Here is a 12,340-nt window from a genome sequence, read left to right on the forward strand (position 1 = left end):
CCTGTGTTGGGGGGTGGGGGTTGGTTCCAGGTTTGGGACATTAGTCATAGATTTAGCTTCAAGTTTGGAGGGTTGGATCCTGTTTCCGGGTTAGAATAGGCACTGGAGTGGCAACGTTGTGTATCCCAAGATTCTTCCTATCCCCAGCTGTTCCGTTGGCCACACTATGGGCCTCCGCTGGTTGGGAGTGTCTATCCGTGCAGGCAGTTAACTGCAGCTGTGTGTTCAGCCCCAGGTAAGTAGGCCTGGGGGAGCCAAGGATGCAGGTGGGGCTGGATGTGGCGTAGGGCCATCCGCCTGCGTCATTTTTCTGCTCCCTGCCACACCCACAGGTCTCTGGGGACGCTGGTGATCTCCCTGCAGCAACTACAGAGTACTGGGCAGTTGGTGCTACTGGAGGGCCTAGTGGATGAGAATCTGCGAGTGACCCCGGTGAGTCCCACCAGTCCTCAGCCTGCCCTCCCCAAGCCAGAGAGTCCCTCTAGATGGAGAGTTCCATTTTTCAGAGGGAAAAACCCAGACCCAGACAGGAGTGGTAACACGGACCCCCAGCCAGGACTCCTTTCACTGTGGCCCCTACACGGGCTAGCCCCTACATGGGCTAAGAGCCAGGCTCAGCTCTGAGGACCAGGGGAAGGAGAAGGAGTTCTGTTCTGCTCCCTGGCCCAGGACCAGACTCAGTTCTTCTGGAAGGCAAAGATGAACCTGGCTGGATTTTCCAGGTGTTTCATGGAGGGTCATATAACCTGGTAGGAGTGGACCTGGGTTCAAATCTCAGATCCACCATTACCCAGCTGAGAACTTGGATAAGTTATTTAGCTTCACTGAGCTGTTTCCTCATTTACAGTATGTGGAGTCATAGGAAATGTTGAACTTTTCGGTCAGGTTGTTGCTTGTTGAGCTCTGATTGTAAGCTGTTCCAGGCAATGAGGATTGAGGGGTGAGCACAGCCAGATAAGGATTTGCCCTCTTAGGGTTCCATATCTAAAGAGAGAAGCAAACATTAAACAAATATTCACATGAATAAATGCAAAATTGTCACTGATGGGTGTTACAAAAGAGCTGGTAGGGGGCTGGGAAAATGTATAACAGAAGGATGTAACCTATTTGGGGGTCAGCTAAGGTTCCCCGAGGAAGTAGTGGTTGAATTTGGAATGGAAAGATGATAGGAGTTAACTAAGTGGGAAGGGAGAATGTTCCAGGTGGAAGAACTGGCAGAGGCAAAATCCCAGTGCTCCGAGAGGGCATAATTGGGGTGCAGGTCAGGAGCAGACACAGGACTGGAAAGGTTGGCAGGGGCCAGACCATGCAGCGCTGTGAAGCCCACAGCCATGAATTTCTAAGAGCAACGAGCATTCTGGAGCATTCTGGAGTCGTATTTGGCCCTTTCAAGAGGTAACTTGCACATGCTAAGTTCTAAATAGGTTGTAATTAGCCAGTGTTGTTAATGACCAGAGAGGAACCAAAAAAGTCATCACAGATGCAGGCCAGAATACAGATGGAGCAAAAGGCATTGTCTTTAGACTTCTCTTAGCCCCAGGCAGTTTAAGGGGTGCTGTGTGTCTGGTTTCAGATCCAGGTGGAGCTTGACCTGAAGTATCAGCCCCCAGAGGGTGCAACTGGAGCCTGGGCAGAGGAGGATTTTGGAGCATCCATCCAGGACAAGTACCCCCCCTTACCCCCCCCACCTCCTGCCATCTAAGCAAAGCCAGACTGTCCCAGCCCAGGCAGGTCTTGGAAGGGAGAAGTGGGACCTAATTCCTCTCTGGATCTGATGGATGTGGTGACCTTGGACCCATGCTGCCCAGGCTGCAGTTCTGTAATCACGCACAGCCCCTCACTCCTTTCATTTATCCTCCTTCCAGCTCAGAACTGATCATCCCCAATGTGGGCTTCCGGGAGCTGGAGTAAGTATGCAGGGATGATCTGGGATCATCACGTCAGTCTTGGGATTAGGAGTCAGTGACACAGGGTCAGTCCCAGGGTCTGGGATCAATATTCAATCAATTCTAGGGTGAGAAGTCAGTCCTAGAATCAGGAGTCAATTCTGGAGTTAGGGGTCCCAGGTTAGGGGTCAGTCCTGGAAATAGTGGGGTCAGTCTAATGGTCAGAGGTCAGTCCTTGGGTCAGGGAAGTCCAGGGGTGCCCAGAGATGGATGTCCCTTGAAGGCCTTTCCTATCAGGCCCGGGGAGGCCCGGCTGGAGCGGTGGGCAGTGGCATTGGGCCACAGGCTAGCTCAAGGCCTAGCTCAGCAGGATGACGAAGACAATGAGCTGGAGCTGGAGCTGGAGGATGAGCCTGACGTGGAGCTTTCTGGTGTCGTGTTCAGCCACCTCAAGAGGTAACTTGTACCCACTGCACACCTGCTCCCACACCCACCAGTGTGTCAACCTCACACGTTTCTACATGTAGGCCTATGCTCATCCACACTCACAATCACACAATCCCAAGATATGGATGAGGAGTGGATATCCTGGGGTCAAGGGTCATCACTCCTAGACGTACACCCTGCCCCATTCACACACACACACTTCGCTGGCACACGTGGAGCTTCTGGAGCCCACACAGGGATGAAATCTTGATGAGGGTAAGGAATTTTGTCTCTTGTTCACTTCAGTGTCCCAGGGCCTAGAATAGGGTTGGCACAGAGTAGGTGTTCAACAAATCTCTGTTGAATGAATGAATGGTTTCAGGGCTCCAGGAATGAGTCTAATTTGAGGTATATGGTGGAGATGGATGCCAGGCAGACTGGAAGGATGGAGAACCCAGAAGTTCAGAGGGAGAGGAGGTCTTATCCCTAGCACTGAGCAAGTCTGTAGGTTGTCGGGGAGAGTTAGAGAAGTGAGAGCTGATCTTGTCCTTCCTGGCAGCCGCCGGCAGGGTCTGGCTCGAGGGGTTCCTCTCCAGGTGTCCAGAGCTCAGGACTTCCAGGTACCGCTCTCCTTCTAGGCTCTCACCCTTGGTGAATACCACCCACTCTCCACACACTACTTTGGCAGATGGCTTCCTTTTCTTCTTCTGCCCCCTTCAGGTGGGGGTCACAGTGCTGGAGGCCCAGAAGCTGGTAGGAGTCAACATTAACCCCTATGTGGCAGTGCGTGTCGGGGAGCAGCGCCGAGTGACCGCCACGCAGCGCGGGACTAATTGCCCCTTCTACAACGAGGTGCGTGCGACCAAGGAAGAAGAGTGGGGCCTCAGAGAACGGGCGGGACCCAGGATTTACCCTGTCTGAGGAGGGGGCGTGGCCTAGGTTGAATTGAGCAAGTGCCTGAGATTCAGAGGGGGCTCCGCGAGGGAAAGGGTGCCAAGAGGAGCCGGGACGGGGAGGAGGGCGTTCTCTTTGCAAGAGGCAGGGGCCAGCTGGCGTGAACCCTTCAAACATACTTTCTCTCACCTCTCTTGTTACCCCACTTCAACCTAGTAATTCTTGTTCGAATTTCATGAGACCCGGCTTGGCCTCCAAGACTTGCTGCTGGATATCGCGGTGAGGCGGATAGGGATGAGAGGCATCCGCCAGAGAAAGGGGGATGCTGAAGTTCCGGAACTAACCCCACCTTCCCCCAGGCTTTCCATTCGCAGACCCTCCCCTTTATGACCTCCCGGATAGGCACTTTCAGGATGGACTTGGGCATTATCTTCGACCAGCCAGGTATCGAACCCTCCCCTCCTTTAGACTCCCCGATAGGGGAAATTGACCCTCTGGGCACTAATCCCTAGATACTAACTTCGGAGACAGAAGCTTCTTCCGAAGGCTAACCTCCGGGCACTCCCGCTCCTCCCTACCGAGTCGGACGTGAACCCCGGTCAGCTCAGCCCCGCGACCGCCCGGTGCAGCCCACCAGTCTCCCCTGACCCGTGGCTCGCCCCTCCGCCCGCAGATGGCCACTTCTATCGGAAATGGGCTCCGCTGCACGATCCCCGGGACGCCCGCGCCGGGACCAAAGGCTTCGTCAAGGTCACTTTGTCCGTGCGGGCGCGCGGGGACCTGCCCACTCCGCTGCCAGCCCCGGACCCAGGGCACAGTTCGGACATCGAGAAGTGAGCTGGGGTGAGGGCGGGTGGGGGGAGGGTGGAGAGTAGGACCCGGCGTGGCCTCCGGGAGGCGGAGAGGGGGAGGGGCCGAGACGGCGGCCTCCCCCGGCCTCAGCGCCCCGCTCCCCTAGGAACCTGCTCCTGCCGCGCGGGGTGCCGGCCCAGAGGCTGTGGGCGCGGCTGCGCGTGCGCGTGTACCGAGCGGAGGGGCTGCCGGCGCGGCGCGGGGGGCTGCTGGGGAGTCTGGCCCGCGCCCTGCAGGACCAGCGCGTCCTCCTGGACCCCTACGTGCGCGTGTCTTTCCTGGGGCAGCAGGTAAGTCTCTCCCGTCCCCATTCGGCCGAGGCTCAGGCCCTGGTCCCGCGCTGACCCCTCTCCGCCGGCCTTCGCCGCTGCCCTCAGGGCGAGACGTCCGTGCGCGGCGAGGCGGCGGCGCCCGAGTGGAACGAGCAGCTGAGTTTCGTGGAGCTTTTCCCGCCGCTGACGCGCGGCCTCCGTCTGCAGCTGAGAGACGACGCAGCCCTGGTCGATGTGGCCGTCACCACGCACGTGCTGGACCTGAGGCAGATCTCACACCACGGCCGCGCGGGCGAGCGCCTGTGGCTGGCGCAGGCTGCCTCCGCCGGGCCCGGCCTGCCCTGGGTCCCGCCCCCGACGGCCAAAGCCATCCCGGCGACCCCGCTCGGCTTAGAGAGTTCGGTCCACCCCTAGAAACCTGTGCTCCAAGCCGGCCCCTGCCTTCGGAGCCCCACCTGTTGCCCCCAGACTACAAACCCCGCTCTCGGGTTGCCTCTGGTGACAAAAATTCTAAGTACAGCTGCATGTCCAGTCACCACGCCAGCTGTGCTCTCCCTACACAATTACACGTACCTAAACAGTCCCAGTCACATACATCATCGGTTCATCCCGACCCTCAGGGATCACCCATGGCTCCGCCCCAATCGTGACTCCATCCCCACGGCTCTGGCTCCGGCCCCAGAGCCACAGCTCCGTTTGTCCCTAGCGCCTCTGGGAGCTGGACTGATTTAGAAGGGGTTCTCGGGTCTTGGTCCGTAGCTGTCCGTCCGCAGCTGTTCGCGGACTTCCATGTCGGAGCTGCCAAGGCCCAATCCGACTCCCTGTCCCTTTGGATTTGCAGGAGTTAAGGGTGTACTGCATAGACTGACCTGGTACCCATCTGCCTCATGCTCCCCTCCAAAACGCTGTTCTTGTCCTCCACAGCGGGGTTTAACCCCACCTTTGGCCCGACATGGGTGCCACTCTATGGATCTCCCCCCAGTGGGGGGCTCCGGGATGGTCTTCAAAGTCTCAATGAAGGCCTTGGCCAAGGCAGTTGGTTCCGTGGCCGCCTGCTGGTGGCTGTGTCCATGGAAGTGTCCGAAGGGAGCTGAACCCGAGCCTCCCCAGGTCCCACAGGGACCCAGATTGTCCCGGCTCATGAGAAAGAAGAAGAAACCCAGGCGGGGCCAGACCTCACCCAGGATCCCACAGTCCTTGGATGGGCTCCAGGGGTGATGGTCCTGAGATTCCTAGTGCCATGGAGGTAGAGGAGTTGCTGCCTCTGCCAGAGGTGGGGGCTGGGGTTTAGCAAAGGGATAGGGTCACTCTCGGCTCTGGGGTGTGTAACTGGCTCCCAGGAGCTTAACACAGGCGGTGGAGTCTGAATTTTGAGGTCTGGATAAAGAAGGCAGTGTGTGTATACATGTGCTCTTGGGAATATACATATGTGGGGAGGGGGCTGACCAGAGTTAGGGTACTTGTAGTGACCTATCTAGGCCTTGGTTGCAATGTCTTTCGGTGGACATTGTGGCCAGGCAAAGTCCAGGTTGCAACCTGGATATGTGGGGGCTGACTGTAGCCTGACCCTCCTTCCTCAGAATGCCCTGGCACCCTTGCAAGATTTCCTGCTCTTTGGTGTGCTTTTCGAGGCCACCATGATTGACTCTGCCTTGGCCTCCCAGCCCATCAGCTTCTAGATCTCCATTGGTGTGTGGCCTAGCGAACCACTGCAGGTCACTCCCTGAGGGAGGTGACTCTTGTTCCAGACTTAGGCCCCTGGAAGGGACAGTTGACCCTCAGTAAGGGGTGCGCTCTGAATTTTATTGAGGTAGAGGGGGTTTGAAGGAGGGGTCAGGCCCTCAGCCTCGTGCCCCTTGCCCCTTGCTGCTCTGCCAGGTCGCGCAGTCCACCAGGAGCAGTTGGGCCTCGGGTCCAGGGCCGGGGAGGGAGCGGGGGGCGTGGCAGGGGAAGCGCAGCCTCTGCTGGAGACGGACGTGGGAGTCGAGCCAGTGGGGGAGGAGGAGCTAGGGACCCCTGCTCAGCGGCCCGAGCCCATGGATGGCAACGGGTGAGTGTTCTTGGTGGCTGGAAGGAGGGCGTTGGGAGGTCCCCAGCGGCCCAGGACTGCCCCTCGCAGCCTCTGCTCTTCTCTGCCCGGCCCAGGCCCTACTTCTGCTTGCCCCTGCGTCGCCGCAAGCCGTGCGTGCACGTGTGGAGCCGCTGGGAGGATCACACGTGGCGCTTGCCGAGCACTAACTGCGTGCACAAAGTGGCCTAGAGGCTGGTGAGAGCGAGGCGGGCGCGCACAGGGAGAGGCCAGCGCCTGCGGCTGTCGGGAAGACTGGCCTTTGAAGGGAGCTCTGGAGCGAGGCTGATAGAGCACCGGGGAGCCAGCACCTCACAGGTGCAAGGCTAGAGAGCCAAAGAGCACAGCTCCGGGCGAACTGAGAAGGCCAGAAACTGTGGGATGACAGGGCTTCAGAACTGCTACACGCAGGAAGGGGCTGGACGAAGGACGCGGGTAGAGGTACTGGGGGTCCAGCTCCACAGGCGTGGAGCCAGTGGAGAGCTAGAAAAAAGGATCCATGAACCGGGTTGGAACTAAAGAAGCTCTGGGCCGCGAGGTGCGGCCCTGAGTGGACTGGGGTCAGGGTGGGGGTGTGGTCTAAAAGAGGTCGGAGTCTGGGACCCTTGTGAATCCGACCCTTCGACCCTGTTGCACAGGACCAGGGGCTGCAGGAGGTTGAGACTCTGCGGCGCAGGCCCGGGCCTGGCGCCTGCATCATGAGGCTGAAGCAGGCGCTGGAAGAGCTGGTGGCGGGGAGCAGGTGAGCTGCGAGCCTCCGCTTCACTGCTGCGGGTCACCGCGCCCACTTCTAGGTGAGGGAGGCTCGTGGAGGCTGTTTGGAGCCAAGGGCGGCCGGAAGCTGCGTGTGCTCAGCACTTTTACAGAAGAATGAGAAGAAGATGATTATCTGTATCAAGGGAGCTTGATGGAAATTATTGGGGGTTAGGCCACTCCCCTCCAGTAAGCTCCCTTTCTCCCATTCCTAGAGACTTAAGCTCCCTTACCCATCCTCCCCCCAAATCTCCCTTGCTCTTTTCCTCCACACTTGTTCCAGCTACTGACCTCCCCTCCTCCTTCATGGAGAAAATAGAAGCCTCAGCCTTCCTCCATCCAACCTACCACCTTGCCAACTCTTCATCCACCTTCCCTCCTGCTACAGTGGAGGAAGGGTCCCTGTCCCACAGTCATGGCTGTGATCTTGATTTCATCTCTCACCTCCTGGAGGAATTAGCTCTGCAATTGTCCACTTTCTCTCCTGCAGCATCAACTGATCCCTGGTTACCAGGTCATTACTGTAACCACATACATTTGTTCTAGTGGCTTCCATCTTTGACCTTCACTGCCCTGAATTCTATAACCTGCTCCAGGAACTTCAGTGTTTTTCTGATCCTCTTTTCAAAAGATTTGTCAATGCATTTATTCAATAAATACTTATGACACTTATCATGCCAGACACTGTTTTAGGTGCAGGAATAACAGTGAAAAACCATTCTTGCCCACAAAAAAATCCTGAAATTTATCTTTGGGTGGGGGATAGGGCGGGAGTTGGATGGAAACAGATAAGAAACATGTAATCAGTAAGGAAGAAATAGAAGAATTATGATAAGTATAGTGTTAGGAAGAAAACAAAGCTAGGAAATATCAGAGAGAGAGGTGTTGCAATTTTAGAAAGTGTGGTGAGGAGAGGCCATTGTGAAGTGACATGAAGAAGCTAAAGGAGCAAGCTGTAGCTGTAAGGGTGTTCCAGCCAGAAGGGACAGCATGTGCAAAGGCACTGTGGTGAAACATGCCTGGTGTGTTTGAGGAGGAGGAAGGGAACCAGTGTGACTGCAGCAGAGTGAGCAGAGTAGATGAGGCTTCAGGGTGTGGGGGAAAAGAAGATGATGGTGGGGAGAAGCATCTTCTACCATGAGGTAAAAGCCTCATTGGTCATTGTAATGACCTTGGCTTCTTCTCTGATTTAGATCAAGAGCCACTGAAGGTTTTGAAAAGAGAAGGGATATGCCCTAACTTATCCTTAAAAAGTGTCAGTGGTGGAGGGATGATATAAGAGAGGAAGCAAAGAGATTACTAAAGAGGGCATTGTAATAATTCAGGTGACCAATAATGATGAATGGAATCTAGGGTAGTTGCAGGGGACATGGAGTGATGTGAATGGATTCAAGAGCAATTTGGACTTTGGAGGTGACACCTCAGGACTTGTGAATGGAAAGTATAGGGCATGAGGAAAATGTGCAAAGAGTCATGAATGACTGTCAAGATCTTGGCTTGCACAACCATGTAGATGGTGTTATTTACTGAGCGATGGAAAACAAGAGAGGCAGATGGTCTGATCGGAGCGAAGGGAATATCAGAGGCTCCTTTGGGGGGAATGTTAACTTTGAGATGTTTATTAGACTTATAAGCAGACATGTCTGCTAGGCACTTAGCTGTATGAATTGAATTCTGGGGAGACTCCTAGACTAGAAATGAAAAACTGAGCTGTCAACACATAGATGAAACTGGATAAGATTATCTAGGGAGGAGAGAAAAAAGAAATCTGAGGACCTGGAGAGCTCCAGCATGCAGAGGTAGGGTGAAAGGAGGACTCAGTCAAGGGCCTGGTTGTAGGTGGCTACTTTTCTGCCCTCATCTTTTAACCTCTCAGTGTCAGTGGATGCAGCTGACCCCACCCTCCTCTTGAAAGATTCTGCCTGTTGGCTTCCATGACCCCGGTTTTCCTTCTGCTTCCTTGGCCATTCCTTCTCTTTTGCCGGCTCCCTCTCTCTTTTTGACCTGTACATATTGAAAATATGTGATTTCACTGTAAAGCTCTTTTCTCTGTCTACATTCTCTTCATCTCCAAAAGACTAACCACGCTTAATCCAATTTAATTCCTTGCTTGATTTTCTATACAGTGCAATTAAACTGTTTCTCTTTTCACTTTACTAAAATTATTTTGTTGCTGAAATTATTCTAAGCTAAAAGTGTAAGCTCTGGGAGCAGTATTAGGTGAAAAATCCTTGGAGTTATTTATTTTATATATTTTTGAAAATTTCCGTAATAAAAACTTAAGAAATCATCATGGGTCATCAAAGGCCAAAAATGTTAAGTCTCAAAAATAATTTGGGGCCCCTGAGTGGCTCAGTCCATTAAGTGTCTGCCTTCGGCTCAGGTCATGATCACGGGATTCTGGGATGAAGTCCCACAACAGGCTCTCTGCTCCACAGGGGGTCTGCTTCTCCCTCTCCCTCTGCCCCTCCCCTCCACTTGTGTTCTATCTTGCGTACTCTCTCCCTTTCAAATAAATAAGTAAAATCTTTAAAAAAGTCATTTTACCTTACCGAGCAAATATTTTCTCAGCATTGATTAGGTGCCAGGGCCTGAGGATACAGTGGTAATCAGAATGAAGTCTGTGCCCTAGATTTTCTATTACCTTTTATTTGGAGAGACAGATAAAGCAGACTATGAGGATAGAGAAACTCGTAGGGGCTGTTTAAATGGGATGATGAGAGAAGGTCTGAGAGGAGGTAACATTTGAGGACAGGCCTGAATGAAGATGGGAAGTGAGCCATGCAAAGATCCAGGGGCCGAACTTTCTAGCAGAGGGAGCAGCTAATACAAAGGCCTGGAGGTGGTGATGGGCTGGGTGTATTCCTAGCAGAGCAGAACGGCCAGTGTGATGGTTGGGTTGTGCGTGAGGGGGCAGTAATATCTGATGAGGACAGGGAGATCAAGGGAGCCTGATCACGTAGGGCCTTTTTAAGAATTCCGCTGTTTACTCTGAGATGAGAAACCTCTGGAGAGGAGTGAAATAATCTGGAAAAGTGTTGAAAAGGTCACTCTGGATGCTGTATTGAGAATATTCGGGGTGGGAGGGGGAAAAAGTAGACCTAGTGAGAGCAGCTCCGAGGCTGTCGCAGTAGTCCTGGGTGGGAAATGGTGGTGGCTTGGACTCGGGCGGTGCTGGGAAGGGAGAAAAGTGGTCAGATGCTGAGCATAGTTTGAAAGTAGAGCCTAAATAATATGCCGATGGATTGATGTGGGATGCGAGTGAAAGAAAGAGCGGTGAAGGGTTTCTCTGAAGTTTTGAAGTAAAGCAGGTCTTTTGGGGGGGTGGGGGTGGGGTGTAATCGGAAATCGTGCGCTTGGTTTGAGCTACCTCTGGTCAGTTTTGGGACTGTCAGGCACAGCCATCTGAGCCTTCGTGTGCATTGGAATCCGCCAGGTTATAAGCACGCGCGTTCTAGCAGCAGGTCTGGGGCTGATGCTGTATTTCTAACTATGTGACACTAATGCAGCTTTGAGTAGCCAGGCAGTAGATAGTTACATACGAGTGCATTCTGGGGCTCCGAGGGGAGGCTGGCCTCCGAATTTGAAAGTGGTCCGCATAGGAGAGGCGCCTCTTTGAGAACATGACAGAGAGGGGCTGTGAGGAAGTCTGGGGGTGGGAGGCCTGCTCTGAGGGAGGTGGCCCCTAAGGGTCAGCGTTCCCTCCTTTGACTCCCAACTGCCGTGCCTGCCCCTGCTCGCTGCAGACAGTTTTGCCACAGTGCAGAGCGCAGGACCATGACCCGGCCCAATGCCCTGGATCGCTGCCAAGGGAAACTGCTGGTGCATAGCCTGGTACGGTCTGGGGAAGGGGGGCCAGGGGCACCTAGCTGGGGCCCTCCTCTCACATTTTCTTCCTGCCCTTCCAGAACCTGTTGGCAAAGCAAGGACTGTGGCTTCTACAGGGTCTGAGACAGGGCACTGTGCAAGAGAAGGTGGCACTGGCCAGGAAGCTCTTGGCAAAACTGTGGTTCCTGGCCCAGGAGGTAATACCGGGCCACCGTTTCCCTACCGTGAATACCCTGCGGGTGACGGTTGCCCCATAGTGATTGATGTACAACGTCCTATTGAACTGTACATTCAAAAACGGTTGCAGGTGTTAATTTTATGCTACCCATATTTTCTATCACACACATACACACACACACACACACAGAGAAACCAGGAAAAAAAAGAAAACCAAAAGAAGTCAGATTGGACTTCGAGGTTGCCTGTGGGGCATCCAGGGGAGAGATGTCTAGGAGGCAGATGGCCACATGGATCTGGGGTTTATGGGTCTGTGTCAGGGCTAAGATGGGTATTTTGTCCATCTGCCCAGTGAAAGCTATGGGAGCAGGTGGTCTCAGCTCTATCGGTGACCCGGTTCTCTGCCCACAGCCCCAGCCAACCCCTCCCAGATGCGCTAGTCTGGATGCTCAGTGGGCGGCGGCGTGTGGCCTGGGCCCGGATCCCTGCCCAGGATGTGCTGTTCTCTGTGGTCGAGGAGAAACGGGGCCGGGACTGTGGGAAGATCCAGAGTCTGCTGCTCACAGTGAGGGGGTGTGGGTTACTGGAGACTGGAGTGGGGTGAGGCTCCAAGGGCGGGGGTGAGGGGCACAAGGTGGAGGCCCGTGGTTCCCAACAAGGGGTCCCCAAAGTCTTTTTTTAATGAAAAAACTTTATTTTTATTTATTTATTTTTCAATTAAAACATTTTTAAGTTAAAAAATGTTTTAATTTTTAAATTTTTTACATTTTAAAATTATTTAAGAATTATAATTTTTTAAAGTGTACCTGAACTCTTTTCAGTTATCCCAAAAACCAAAAGAGATTGTGCCTTTACCTAGGTCCACTTTGATGTGAGATAAACACCAAGTTTTGACAGCTCTGGGCCTACACTGGCCCTTTTGCAGACTAGGCTCTGACAGACGGGCAGGTGGTAAAGACGGAAGAAGGACTAGTCAGTTCCTTATAAGTGCAGCTGGTTTGGGGGCAAGATTTTTCTAATCGAGGTGTCCCTGGAACAGGCGCCAACGGGGGTCTCTAGTTCCGAGAAGCTGTGGCCTTTGGGGTAAGGGACAGGGAATCTAAATATGCTGGGGCGGAGGCGACTGAGGAGGTAAGGGTGGGGTGTGGGAGTGCACAGCTTGGGGGTGTGGGGTTTGGTATAGG

At 54.1% G+C, this 12,340-nt stretch overlaps 1 pseudogene; it reads left to right on the top strand.

The window, feature by feature from the left end:
- Positions 1 to 12,340, top strand: part of LOC100470673 — a 32,235-nt pseudogene that overhangs the window by 638 nt on the left and 19,257 nt on the right.

This window comes from Ailuropoda melanoleuca, chromosome 13 (assembly GCF_002007445.2).
Source record: "Ailuropoda melanoleuca isolate Jingjing chromosome 13, ASM200744v2, whole genome shotgun sequence".
Classification (NCBI taxonomy): Eukaryota; Metazoa; Chordata; class Mammalia; order Carnivora; family Ursidae; genus Ailuropoda; species Ailuropoda melanoleuca.